We start from the raw sequence: 12115 nt of genomic DNA, 5'->3' as shown, positions 1-12115 counted from the left end.
CAAGCCTGACCCACTCAGTTTTCTTTGCATTACAGGTAATGGCACAAGAGTATAAGTTGGTGGACTTGACGAGAGGTTTTGAATTATAGATCAGTAGTTATAAATAACTGTTGTAAGGTCTATTTTGTTCTGTTTATGCTTTTGGTGTGTATTGAACATGACATCCCGAGATTTTGTTATATAATGAAAATACATTTCTTTAAAGAAATGATTTGATAAACTCTTATCATATTTTGTTTTGGGAACAAATTCCACAACCGTTTTCTTTAAACGATCACTCTGATTTTAAAATAAAGCATAAACAAACCAGTCATTTCGGGCGGAGAAATTGGGGATGTCACAGTTGGTATCGGAGCATTAGTTTAAGCGAACTAGGAATTTGTAGGATTTCTAAACTTAAACTTAGAATCAGGGCCGGTCCAAAGGTTTTAGTTGCCCTGGGCGAAAAAACTTAACAATGCCCCAATACTTGTATTAAATCTATATCATAGTTAACTTTAGAAATTTCAAAAAGTTCACTAAGTTTCTCTATAACGTAATTGATTCTAAAAAAACGAGTCAAACAAAACTAGTAATTGTGAAGCAGGAAAACGAAATCCAGATACATTAAACTATTAAACTATGAACAACACCCCAAATGTCATTATCTTAAAAGTCAATATAATAATAAAAATAGAAAACAAAAATACCAATGTGTTCATCAAGTTGTATTATACTCTGTCAAAAAAAAATGTAATATAATCTCAAAACTGGAAAAAAGGAATTTTGTCAGCAACAAAACATTGCTAGAATTGTAGCAACACCCAATTAAGGCAATCAACTTCAATGGCATAATCAACTTCAAGGGCATAATAGTCCAACTAATCCCTTTAATATGCTTTGAAACTAAACTCAACGTGACTTTAAATTGACAATATTAACTAAATACACTTCTATGATGCAGAGGCTATAGCATCATGAGCTGAATCGTCCGGAAACTTTCAATGACGTACAGGGTAGACACCTTTAAAATCCAAGCCAAACCAAACCAAACCAAACTTGGCAAATATTACACCGCAACTGAGTAAAATTCCAAAAGCAAAAAACATAACACCAGATAAGAAGAATTGACATCTAGAAAAGCTAATCAACAAATTAAGAATCGGGGAATTACGTAGCAATAGGGGCACGATCATCCATAATAAGAGCCATATAGAAGAATACTTCCATTCCAAATATGATGAGTTCCAGATCGCAGAGAAGAGACTCACAGAAATCAGAACTCGAAAGGGTATCCAGAAAATGAGTATAAAAAAAGGAGAATTTAGAGAAATCGAGAGACGAGATGGGAAAGTTTATAGAAATTCTGGTTCTTGTTTTCTTGACAGAAATCGGTTGCTTATTCGAATAAGATCCAATCGATTCCTCATCTTCTGCATCTGGCATTTCGATTTTCTAGGTGATGATTGGGAAGACGGAAACATAAACCAGACTCCATGAATTGAAGCGAGTAAGCGTTTAAGCGACACAGACCAGAGATGTTGAACTCATTTGGGCAAAAAGCTTATAGTATTAACACGATGGACTAAACTTATGCCCTAACATTTCTGCTGCCCTGGGCCGCTGCCCAACTCGCCCGGGTATTGGGCCGGCCCTGCTTAGAATGCTAAGTAATGATCATGAGGAGTGTGTCTAAAATATGTTAGGTAGTACACTTAAATTGACATAAGCACTAGTTTATATTAGGAAGGATGCCTAATATGCTTTTATGTGCTAAATGTTATATGTTGCCATATTTGATATTATTTGTTCGGATCTATGGTCTGTTGCCGACCGGATCTGGAAACCTTATGTGTTTAGGATTCTAAGCGTACGAATACGGTATTAGAACTAGCATGTAAACGTTTCGGAGTGAAAAGGATGATTTGAACGTCTATCGAAATAGAGATCTAAATTCACCTAATTTGGTGTATAGATCGAAATGGAAAACACACAAAATGGATTGGGAAACGATAACTCGCAGCCTGAGTCACACGTGATTGGGAGTGCACCAGAGCTATCAGCTGCACCTGAGCCAATCATGATGGCGGGAGTATACGCAATGGTGCCAATGATGTTGGATCATCAAATGGAGGAAACAAGGTGTTTACTTCAACAAAGTAAGGATGAACATATTGTGCCAGTACGCCAGGAACCTACTCTTGAGACAACTATCAGGGTTGCTAAGTCAGTCGAAGAAGTGATCAATGGTTGTATCGCCAACAAGGTTGAAGTTGGCAAAAAGAGGAAATTTGAGGGGTCTTCAAAGTCTGACAAGAGCAACATGTTCTCAAAGTATAGAAAAAGAGGAGATCAAGAAAAATGGTGCGAGAAATGCAAAAAGAAAAACTCGAGAAAAAGTGGCGAGGAGGTGACATGTTTTAAGTGTGGAAAGCATGGACATTATGCCAATGAATGTACATTCAATGAAAAGGTATGTTATGGATGTAATGAGGAAGGGCACTTCAAACAGGACTACCCAAAGAGGGAAGAAGCTACAAAGCCAAATATTCCACTGAAACATTTTGAGAGATGCGACAAAGAGGTGACTTGATACAAGTGTGGAAAGACAGGGCATTATACCAACACGTGTCTATCCAAAAAGAGGGTGTGTTATGAATGTCGAGGAGAAGGGCATTTATCTAGGGACTGCCCAAAGAAGAATGAGGGAGCAAAACCAAATGCACTGCCACAGCCAAAGGCAGAAGCATTTTAAATGATCCTTGATGAAGCAGATGATAAAGCGAGGAATCAAGGATGAAGACTTTGTATCAAGGTATAGCTAGTATCAGGAAGTGTAGCTTATTAGGGGCATAGTATAGGGTGAACTTGAACTTTTGTGTAATAGTTTCAAGAATTAATATAAACCCTGGTTTTGTTATCTGATGTGTTGAATGACACCTATCGAAGGATATCGTAAGAGTGGTATCTTTCCTTCAGAATATGTCTGATAAAATAATAGAACGTTAAGAGGAGTACGATACATCTGAAGTACACCTGCGATTGGCAAGATGATGGAACGATTGGTGTAATTCTTGAAGTTATCCCATCGTCTGGAATTTCCATCACCAACCGAGTTGAAGTAGAATTAATGATTGAAGATACACATGGAAGAAGTCCTAGTAGAGTCTAGGAGAATTTTTATGATTAATTGGACACATTAGTATGTGTTAAATTGTTTTGTGTTTTCAGGACTTGGGGAATGCGAGACAATACTTGGGACGAGTATGAGTAGGTGTGAATAGTAGTAGAGATCCATACTACTGGAAGCATAGGACTCACGCTTGGATCAGGGAAAGTCTCAAGGTTACCAAGAAACTATTAATTGATTCCGTTTTATTCATGTATGTCATTACCATTGTTTCGGTAATGACTAGTAAGAGGGTTGTTATTCTGACCCTAGCGGTCATGACAAATTGAGTCCAACTGCAATGAGTTTGTTACGTGGTTCCGAGAACCGAGTTTGATGTAGCATCTGACTTAAGTCAGAAGATTGAAATCAATGCGATCGATAGCATCGCGCTCGTTGTTAAAGAAGTTAGTAGCTAGAAATGCTACATGCTAAAATGTGATTATATCACATTAGAATGTGAACAAAGGTATAATCCATTCTGGAATTTGACTCTAAGAGACTTGAGTCTAAGCGTTGCATCATACGATGAGAGGTCATTAGAACATGACCCATCGGTCTGTTACAATAGATAAAGGAAAGTACTTATCCTAAGAAGAAGAAGGAGTCACAATAAGGATTTATTTTGTAACACGAAGGTTACAATTGAAAGTACAACATAGTACGAAGAGCAGATGTAGGATTGAGCACTACCTGCTATCGAGAAGTCCAAGAGTTAGATACTATTTCGAGGAAATATAGAACTTACAGTTATTACCTAGGATGGAGAGATAACGTATGGAGTCAGTATATGAATCATGTTTCGTTGATGATTCCGGGACGTAATCATCCTAAGGGGAGATAATTGTAACGCCCGTAGATCCGGGCTAGTCAATTTAGAGACGATAAGCATCAAAAAATGACTTTTTGATGAAAGATTATTTAGAAGGAATAATCTCAACTAAGTTGTATTATATGTTACAAGGATTTCGTACATATAAAGAACGCCGAAATCCGAGTTATAACGAAGAAGTTATGACCTGTCGAAGTTTCGCGAAAGAACTGGCACGACACAACGCGATGTAAATAGTGAATTTATGTTAGAGTGATATTTGGCCTTAGCGATCTAAATAAAAGTCATAGAATACGTTAAACCGAGAGCGTGCATAAAAAGAACGTCTAAATCTGACTTCGGATGAGGAAGTTATGATTTTTCGAAGTTTCAGCATTAGCAGTATGCAGCCCGAAACTCGAGATTGAGGTCGAGTGATATTTAGCCAAAACTTTCTAAATGAGAATTGAATATCTCATCAATAGTATTCCAACGATAAAAAGACAGACAAAAACAGAGTTCAGATGAAGGAGTTATGAATTTCGAACGGAGTTTTCCTGTCCCGGCCTACTAAAAATAATATATAAGTAATATATTTATAATATATTAAAACTGAAGTCAAAATTAGCAAACAGAATCTAAACGAGAGTTGTAGAGCATAATCTCACCTTCGCGTCGATATAAAGAATGTCGAAAACGGAGTTCGTATGCGAAAGTTATGAATTTATGAAGTTCGGGGCGCGAACCCCAAAGCTGTGTTAGAGACCACGACGTGGCAAGCAGTGCCACGACGTGGCAAGTCTTCTGAAACCTCCGACAGTCCCCCAGACGCAACTTGCGATGAAGTATGCAGTGACGACCAAGCCCACGACATGGCAAGGGCCAAATTTGCCCTATAAATAGATTTGAAGGGCCAGCCGTTTAGGGTTGCTATTTTCTCTCCTCTCTCCCATTTTACCTCGATATGCGTGCAAGAAATATCCCGAAGCCCGAAGATCCCGAGAAGAAAAGAGTTTCCGAGCCGAAGTTCTGCCCGCGAGGAGTCCGGTTTTTGTGAAGATCTACCGAATAATACTACTTCTACAAGCCGTAGTGCTATATGATCATCTTCTTATCAAGTGAGTGTATAGTCCCTTTCATAAACACGATTTAATACAAGTATTTTTTGAATGTACTAAGTATATGTGTTATGTGAGTGTATCGATGTTATCTTCTAATCTCATAGATATAATTTATTCTCTATGAAATATGTGTTATGTTTATGTGCCTCATCTTTTATCTGGAATGTGTTTTGAATGAACATACTATACAGGTTTTAAACTATGTTTAAAATTTATATTTTATCTAATAAAATGTTGGGTAGAACATGGGTAGATAGTTGTCTTGTGATAAAAGGATGAGATGCCTCGATGTCATTGTAATCCAGTCATCTAGCTGAATTTGGATGACGACCACAGACTTTTCTAGACAGTCCAGTGGAACGCTAGCAGGCTCATAACCTGTAGGTGTTAATGAACTTGGGTGTTCATTCGTTGTATTCCATCCCCCTCATGGTTGCCTTATTTGACTTATATTGCTGAGGAAGCCCCGAAGCATGTGTTGTCCCCCCGATGAAATATTCTTAGACTAGGTCCCTTGTGTTAGTTGTCTTAGGGATGTAAAGTGAGAATAACGGGAATGGGTAATTGGGTTATTATTGGTTGATGAAATTAAATTAATTATTTATTGTGGGTTGAAAACCCTATATGCTCACCAGGCTCCCAAGCCTGACCTACTCAGTTTTCTTTGCATTACAGGTAATGGCACAAGAGTATAAGTTGGTGGACTTGACGAGAGGTTTTGAATTATAGATCAGTAGTTATAAATAACTGTTGTAAGGTCTACTTTGTTCTGTTTATGCTTTTGGTCTGTATTGAACATGACATCCCGAGATTTTGTTATATAATGAAAATACATTTCTTTAAAGAAATTCTTTGATAAACTCTTATCATATTTTGTGTTGGGAACAAATTCCGCAACCGTTTTCTTTAAACGATCACTCTGATTTTAAAATAAAGCATAAACAAACCGGTCTTTTTTGGCCGAGAAATTGGGGATGTCACAATAAACAAGTCAAGACACTCTAGGACATGACAAACACTTGGTATAAGTGTTATAAGTGTTATAAGTGTTAAGGAGTGCATCTAAGTGTTGTAGGGAAAGGCTAGTGTGTTTGGGGTTCAAGGAACACTCCTAAAATGAGTTTACTCCCTAAAGACCAACACCCCTTGAGTTTACGTTCATAAACTCTTGAGTTTACGGTCGTAAACTCCTAACCTTTTGACCATTTGTTGTTTTGAAGTCTTCTAAGCTATTCCAAGCATTCCTACTTCATGATTTAGCCTTAGGAAGTGTTGTGTGGCAACAAAACACTCCTAAATGGAGTTTACGGTCTAAGGACCATTTCTCTATGAGTTTACTACCGTAAACTCTCATGGACTAAGGTATTTTGATGTTTTCACGTCCTAAACACTTCAAGGTAATAGTCTAGGTTAGATTCTAGGCATAAGGAGTAAATATGTGACATTTAAACACCTTTAGGGGTGTTTAAGGTTTTGGGAGATCCCCAAACCGTAAACACATATAAATGGTTGTTTTCTTGTTCTTTTAGGTGATGTACACATCAAGGATGGATATAGACAAGTCCCTAACGAATTGTGAAGCATCTAGACACCCTAAAGCACCCTAAAGCACTAAATTTGGTGTTTACGGTTTTGGGAGCCTCCCAAAACCGTGAACACCTTGTTCTTGGTGTTCTTGGGACTTTTCCTTGGTATAAACATGTATAGCTAGCTTTAAATGACTCTAGGATAGAAATACTTACATTGTGGATGCTTGAAATGAACTTAAAGTCCAAGAACACTTAGTGTGTGTTCTTGGTGTTTTGGAAAAACTAGTCAAAACACATAAATGGATGGATTAAAGGATGTATAATCACTAGATTAAGTGATATACTAACTTGAAAGGGCTAAAACACTTACAAGTTTGAAGATCTTGAATTAATTCTAGGATGATACTTGAGAGGATTTTTGGAGTTTACTCTTTTGGTAAATGGGGAGTAAACACAAAATGACTAGTTTTTGGGGAGTAAACTCATGCTTATGCATGAGTTCACGGTTTTTGGGTGATTTTTCGACCCAAACAAAAAAGTTTGGTCGTGAACTTCTAAGACACGAGGTGTTTGCGGTTTTTAAATTTCAAAACCCGAGACGACACTTTCTTTCAGCCGTTTATTTAAAGAATAATTTTAAAATAATCAAACGAACTTTAAATTTGCTAACAATAAGTAATAATGTAATTGACCTATAAATCGAAGTGATTGACTTTTAGGGTTTGACCGAATGAAAATTTCGAGTTGTCATAGTACCATCACCAATGGCTCTCCCAACCTACTCCCACCAATCATGTGCCCTGTCCTTCAGAAGACTGGACGCAAGCCTAACCTTGTCCCCCTTGGGACATCTGCTGGTGCGGAATGCGTTGGCGACATCTGCCAACCACCTGGTACTAGCAATGGGGTCCCGAGCCCCATGATAGTCGGGAGCTCCACATGCCCTGAACTACCGTAAAGTGAGTGTGTACGACCCCATCATGACCGCAATCTCAGTACGGAAAGCACTAAACCTCTCCTCAAAAAGCTCCATAATATCCTCCTTGACCGTACTGAAGATCACAGGAGTCTGCTCAAGTATGTTGCGCGTAATCTCCAAGGAGATGAACTCCCTGGTCTGCTCATCTAACTTGCCCGACTCCAGAGCCTGAGCCTGATCCCTCCCCAGCACCTGAACTGCCATCTGCTGGTCTAGGGCGTAAAACCACCATTCTGAAAAACACATCATAACAAACGTCAGAATACTAACATAACTCGAGGGATCACATACACTATAAGTTCTTTGGTCTTATCTCAGCCTTCCTTGATTTGAGTACGTATCCTCTGCTTTCAGTAGTACGGTCCCATACTACCTTCCAGATCTATCCATACTTTCCTCAAGAACTGCCTTTACTCCACCAAATCCCTTCTTCTACTACTGCTCTCTGCTACTCTCATCCTAGGCTTGCCCTAGGGTAATCACCAACCCACTCTCCACCATCAGTTGCATAAGAAATCCCTGCTATCTTCCCCAACTAGCTTGCAAATACTATTACATATTACTCAGACTAGATAATTTTTCAAATGAGAGATCCTACCTTACAACGGTTGGACTCAAACAAGAGATGCGAAATAGAGCTAGACCTAGCCTTCTGAAATTATTTAGTCCTTGCAATATGTAACTTAACATATTCGTTTACTAGTTAGTGAAAGACAACTAGAACTCTTAAACGCACAAAGCAAGCAGCATTCAGACATTGAGTACACAAAATCAAGCACATACTACTATGATTGTCATACTGTCTAATATATACTAGCATGCAATTCATAAAGCTGATACACATATAACACGCACATAAGACATCCTTCCATGATCCGTAGTCCTAATCTAGCATGTTGTTCTAATAAAGTTGGAAAACATAACATAGCATAAACTTGTATGGGTAATTTGGGAGTACTTACTTGAGCTCGGCTGACTGCATGCACCACACCCTTTTTCCTTTTTCAAAATTCTTTTCTATTTTCCAAATCCTTTTTTTTAAATGATTTTCCTTTGAAAATTTTTATACCATTTCCTTAGTTTGAGTTCAGACACACCCGGAAGTATGCTCGAATCCCTCAAACCAAGGCTCTGATACCAACTTGAAACATCCCAAAAACACGGTACAAAAATTTCTTTTTGAAAATCATCATAAACCATAAATCATCCAAAATCATAGGAGAAAAACATGTATCATGTATAACAAAACATCATCTCAAATATTGTGACAAAACATATGATAAAATATCAGAGTCTCAAACAATCCTAAGCTGAATACTGTGGTGTGTGCCATGCGATCACCCCGAGCTCTTCCCCTTGCTACCGGAAGTACCTAAAACCAAAACTGAAAACTGTAAGCACGAAGCTTAGTGAGCTCCCCCAAACTACCACATACCATACAATAACACATATAACACATAATAGGCCTTTCCCACTACATCGGGCCCCGCCCGTCATCGGACCGAAGTCTGGCATAAATTGGGCCCCGCCAACTGCATCGGGCCGAAGTTCGGCATAACTTGGGCCCCACCCACTACATCGGGCCCCACCCGGAATCGGACCGAAGTCCGGTATAAACTGAACATAACATAAACATAAACATGTAACATAATCACATATACTACATCGGGCTTGCCTGACATCGAACCGAAGCCAGGAACATATAACACATAACATAAACATGCATGAGTCACAACGTTATCAAGCATACATAACTACTTCTCGAGACCACCCCGACATCGAACCGAAGTCCGGAAACATATAACTGCATCGGGCTAACCTTGACATCGGGCTTACCCAAGCATACTGAAACTACATAAAAGGGTCGGCATTGGTGCCTTAGACTCGTTCCTACTGGAGGAAAACTCACCTCTCAATCTGGCTGTTGAAAACTCGTGCAAAGGTGACACTGTCTGCTGCTCCAACTACTCCCCGACTATTATGACCAAATAAACACTTAGTCAAAAACTGAAGGTTCTTCTATGGGTAAAATGACTATTTTACCCCTTTGATCTCATTTGGGCCATGACCCAAGCCCAATCCTTTCTATTCCTCACTAAGGCCCATTAAGTCCCCAAATGGCCCAATTTTCTAAATTGGGCCTAACTCTTCAAATGAGCTTTCCTTTCAAGCCTATTAGTCCTTGGGCCCTTAACTGACTTCTAAAGGCCCATCACGGCCCACTACTATTATGTCCAACACTTGGCCCAAACCAAGGCCCAATAACAAAAGTCCACTGATTGAGCGTACCTCTATGTACGTTGCACGTATTGCTGAAAAGGCTTGTATGTTGCGCGTACTGGCGTGTACGCCCAACATACTCTCCTGTTAAGCTCTTTTCTCCAAAACTGCTTAATCCCTTAATACACTACGTCCAAACTACAGATATGAGTCCCCTGCTTCGTCCTAACCCCTAAAGTTGATCACTTGGTGGCTTGCAACCCACCAAATGAGCCCAACACTAAAAATGACAATGAAATTTCATGGAAATGGCTAGATCTCTTTCATGGCTTCATAAAAGCCTCAAAGCTTTCAAGTTTACAGCTAAAGGAACCCATTAATCTTCAAGGGTGGCAACCCTAAGCTCAAAAACGAAATTGCATGGCCAAGATCCAATCTTTGGACCTAAAAAGGTCCAAATCTTCAAAACCCTAGGTCTATGATTCTAGAAGGAAAGATATGAGCTTTATACCTCCTTTTGATGCCAAATGATGAGCTTGTTCCAAATCCTTGAGCTCAAGATACTCAAGTGCTTCTTCTCCAACCTCTCCTTTCTTCTTCCAAACCTTTCTTCACCAAAATAAGCTCAAAAATGTCAAACACACACAAGAAAGGAGTATGAACGAATTAGGGTTTCTCTGAGGGTGATGGACAGGTGAGGAGGCCAAAAAGGGAGGCTATAATGGGGTATTTATAGGTCCTAAACCCTAAAATTAGGGTTTGGCATATGCCCGCGTACACTGGGCATACGCACCCGGGTCCCTCGAATCCAATGGACATTACGCCCCGCGTACGCCAGGTTATGCCCGGCATACGACTTATGGGCGGCCCATCTTCTTGGCCCAACTTTCTAAGGTCCACTCCAAAAAGGTCCAAGTCCAAGTGTTATTCCAAGGCTAATATTAGTTTACATTATTTAAATAATACCTCAAGGAACGGATGTTACAGAGAGAGGGGCAATTGGAAAAATCTGATGAACGATGGTTTGGTGGTCCGTGGTGAAGGATCATCTCGTTAATGAAGAAAAGTTAAGGGTGGGGGTAGATGGAGGTGGTTGTTGGTGAATAGTGGTAGAGAACCTCGATGGTGGTGAATGACGATGGCGTCATCTTCAATGGCGATGGTGGTGGTGGTTAAAAACCCTAATCATTGAAAGATGGAGGTGGCAGTATTTAGGTAGGGACAACTCCAATCAGAAGGGTGGTGCTGGTAGGGAAATTTCATGGAGGTCTGAGGAAATAAATATGGGGTGAAGGTGGGATTAGATATTTATAGTGGACGGTGGTGGTAGTCGGTGATGATGGTGGCGGACAGTGGTAGCTGTCAATGGTGGCAGTCAATGGTGATGGTGGCGGACGGTGATAACTATTAGTGGTTGCAGACGGTGGTGATGGTGACATCCATTAGGGGTGATATATTTCTTGTATGTGTGTGTATGTTTTTTTTTAGAGAGAAAAGACAAATAAAATATAAATAAAGAATATAAATTAAATTAATTTTTGATTTTCAGCAATTAAAAAATTGAAAAATATAAATTGCACCGTCAAACTTTTTTGGACAAAAATCATAAAATTTTATCAACCACAAAGATAATTTTTACAATTTTGTCTGCTTGAAAACCTTAAAACATTATTAAAAAATGTATAACAATATTCAATAAAATTGTCATGTCGATCCACCCATTTTGACCTACATATATTCCAACTTGTTATCCACCTTGTGTATGTCCTTTTTTTGAACCATCACGTCCTTGTTAAAGTTTTGTATTGGTTGGCTGAGAGAAATCAAACGCCACACAAGTTATAAAATAGAACAAGGAATAAATAAAAAATTACATAAATGGTCCATATGTTTCTGAGAATTTTGGTTTTCACCTCTAGCTTTTTTCCGTTTTTCACAGATGCTCCTTATTGTTTCAATTTTTTATATGTTTAGTCCTTTTCCCTTATAAAATAATTGTTATACCCTTTCTTTTTAATTTATATTTTCTTTTACCTAATTTTAACATGCAAAAAGAAAAAACATCCCCACCCTCAATTAAAGCCTACTGGCGTCCCTTCCACCCATGTTCTTCTTCATTGACCTTTCCATAATCTCGTTCATCATCACCTTCTCCACTAAACCACCTTACAATCATCGTTGATTTTAGTATGGTAAAGGTTTTATGGAAGCAACTTCATTATGAAAGTAATGAGCTAAGTTGGAGATGAGTTGGTTTCGTCGAAATCATATGCTTCAAAAAGGGTTGTTGTCAGACGTAAAATTTAT

Source organism: Lactuca serriola, chromosome 5, assembly GCF_051521515.1.
Source record: "Lactuca serriola cultivar US96UC23 chromosome 5, Lser_US96UC23_V15, whole genome shotgun sequence".
Classification (NCBI taxonomy): domain Eukaryota; kingdom Viridiplantae; phylum Streptophyta; class Magnoliopsida; order Asterales; family Asteraceae; genus Lactuca; species Lactuca serriola.
This window is presented reverse-complemented; position numbering follows the sequence as displayed.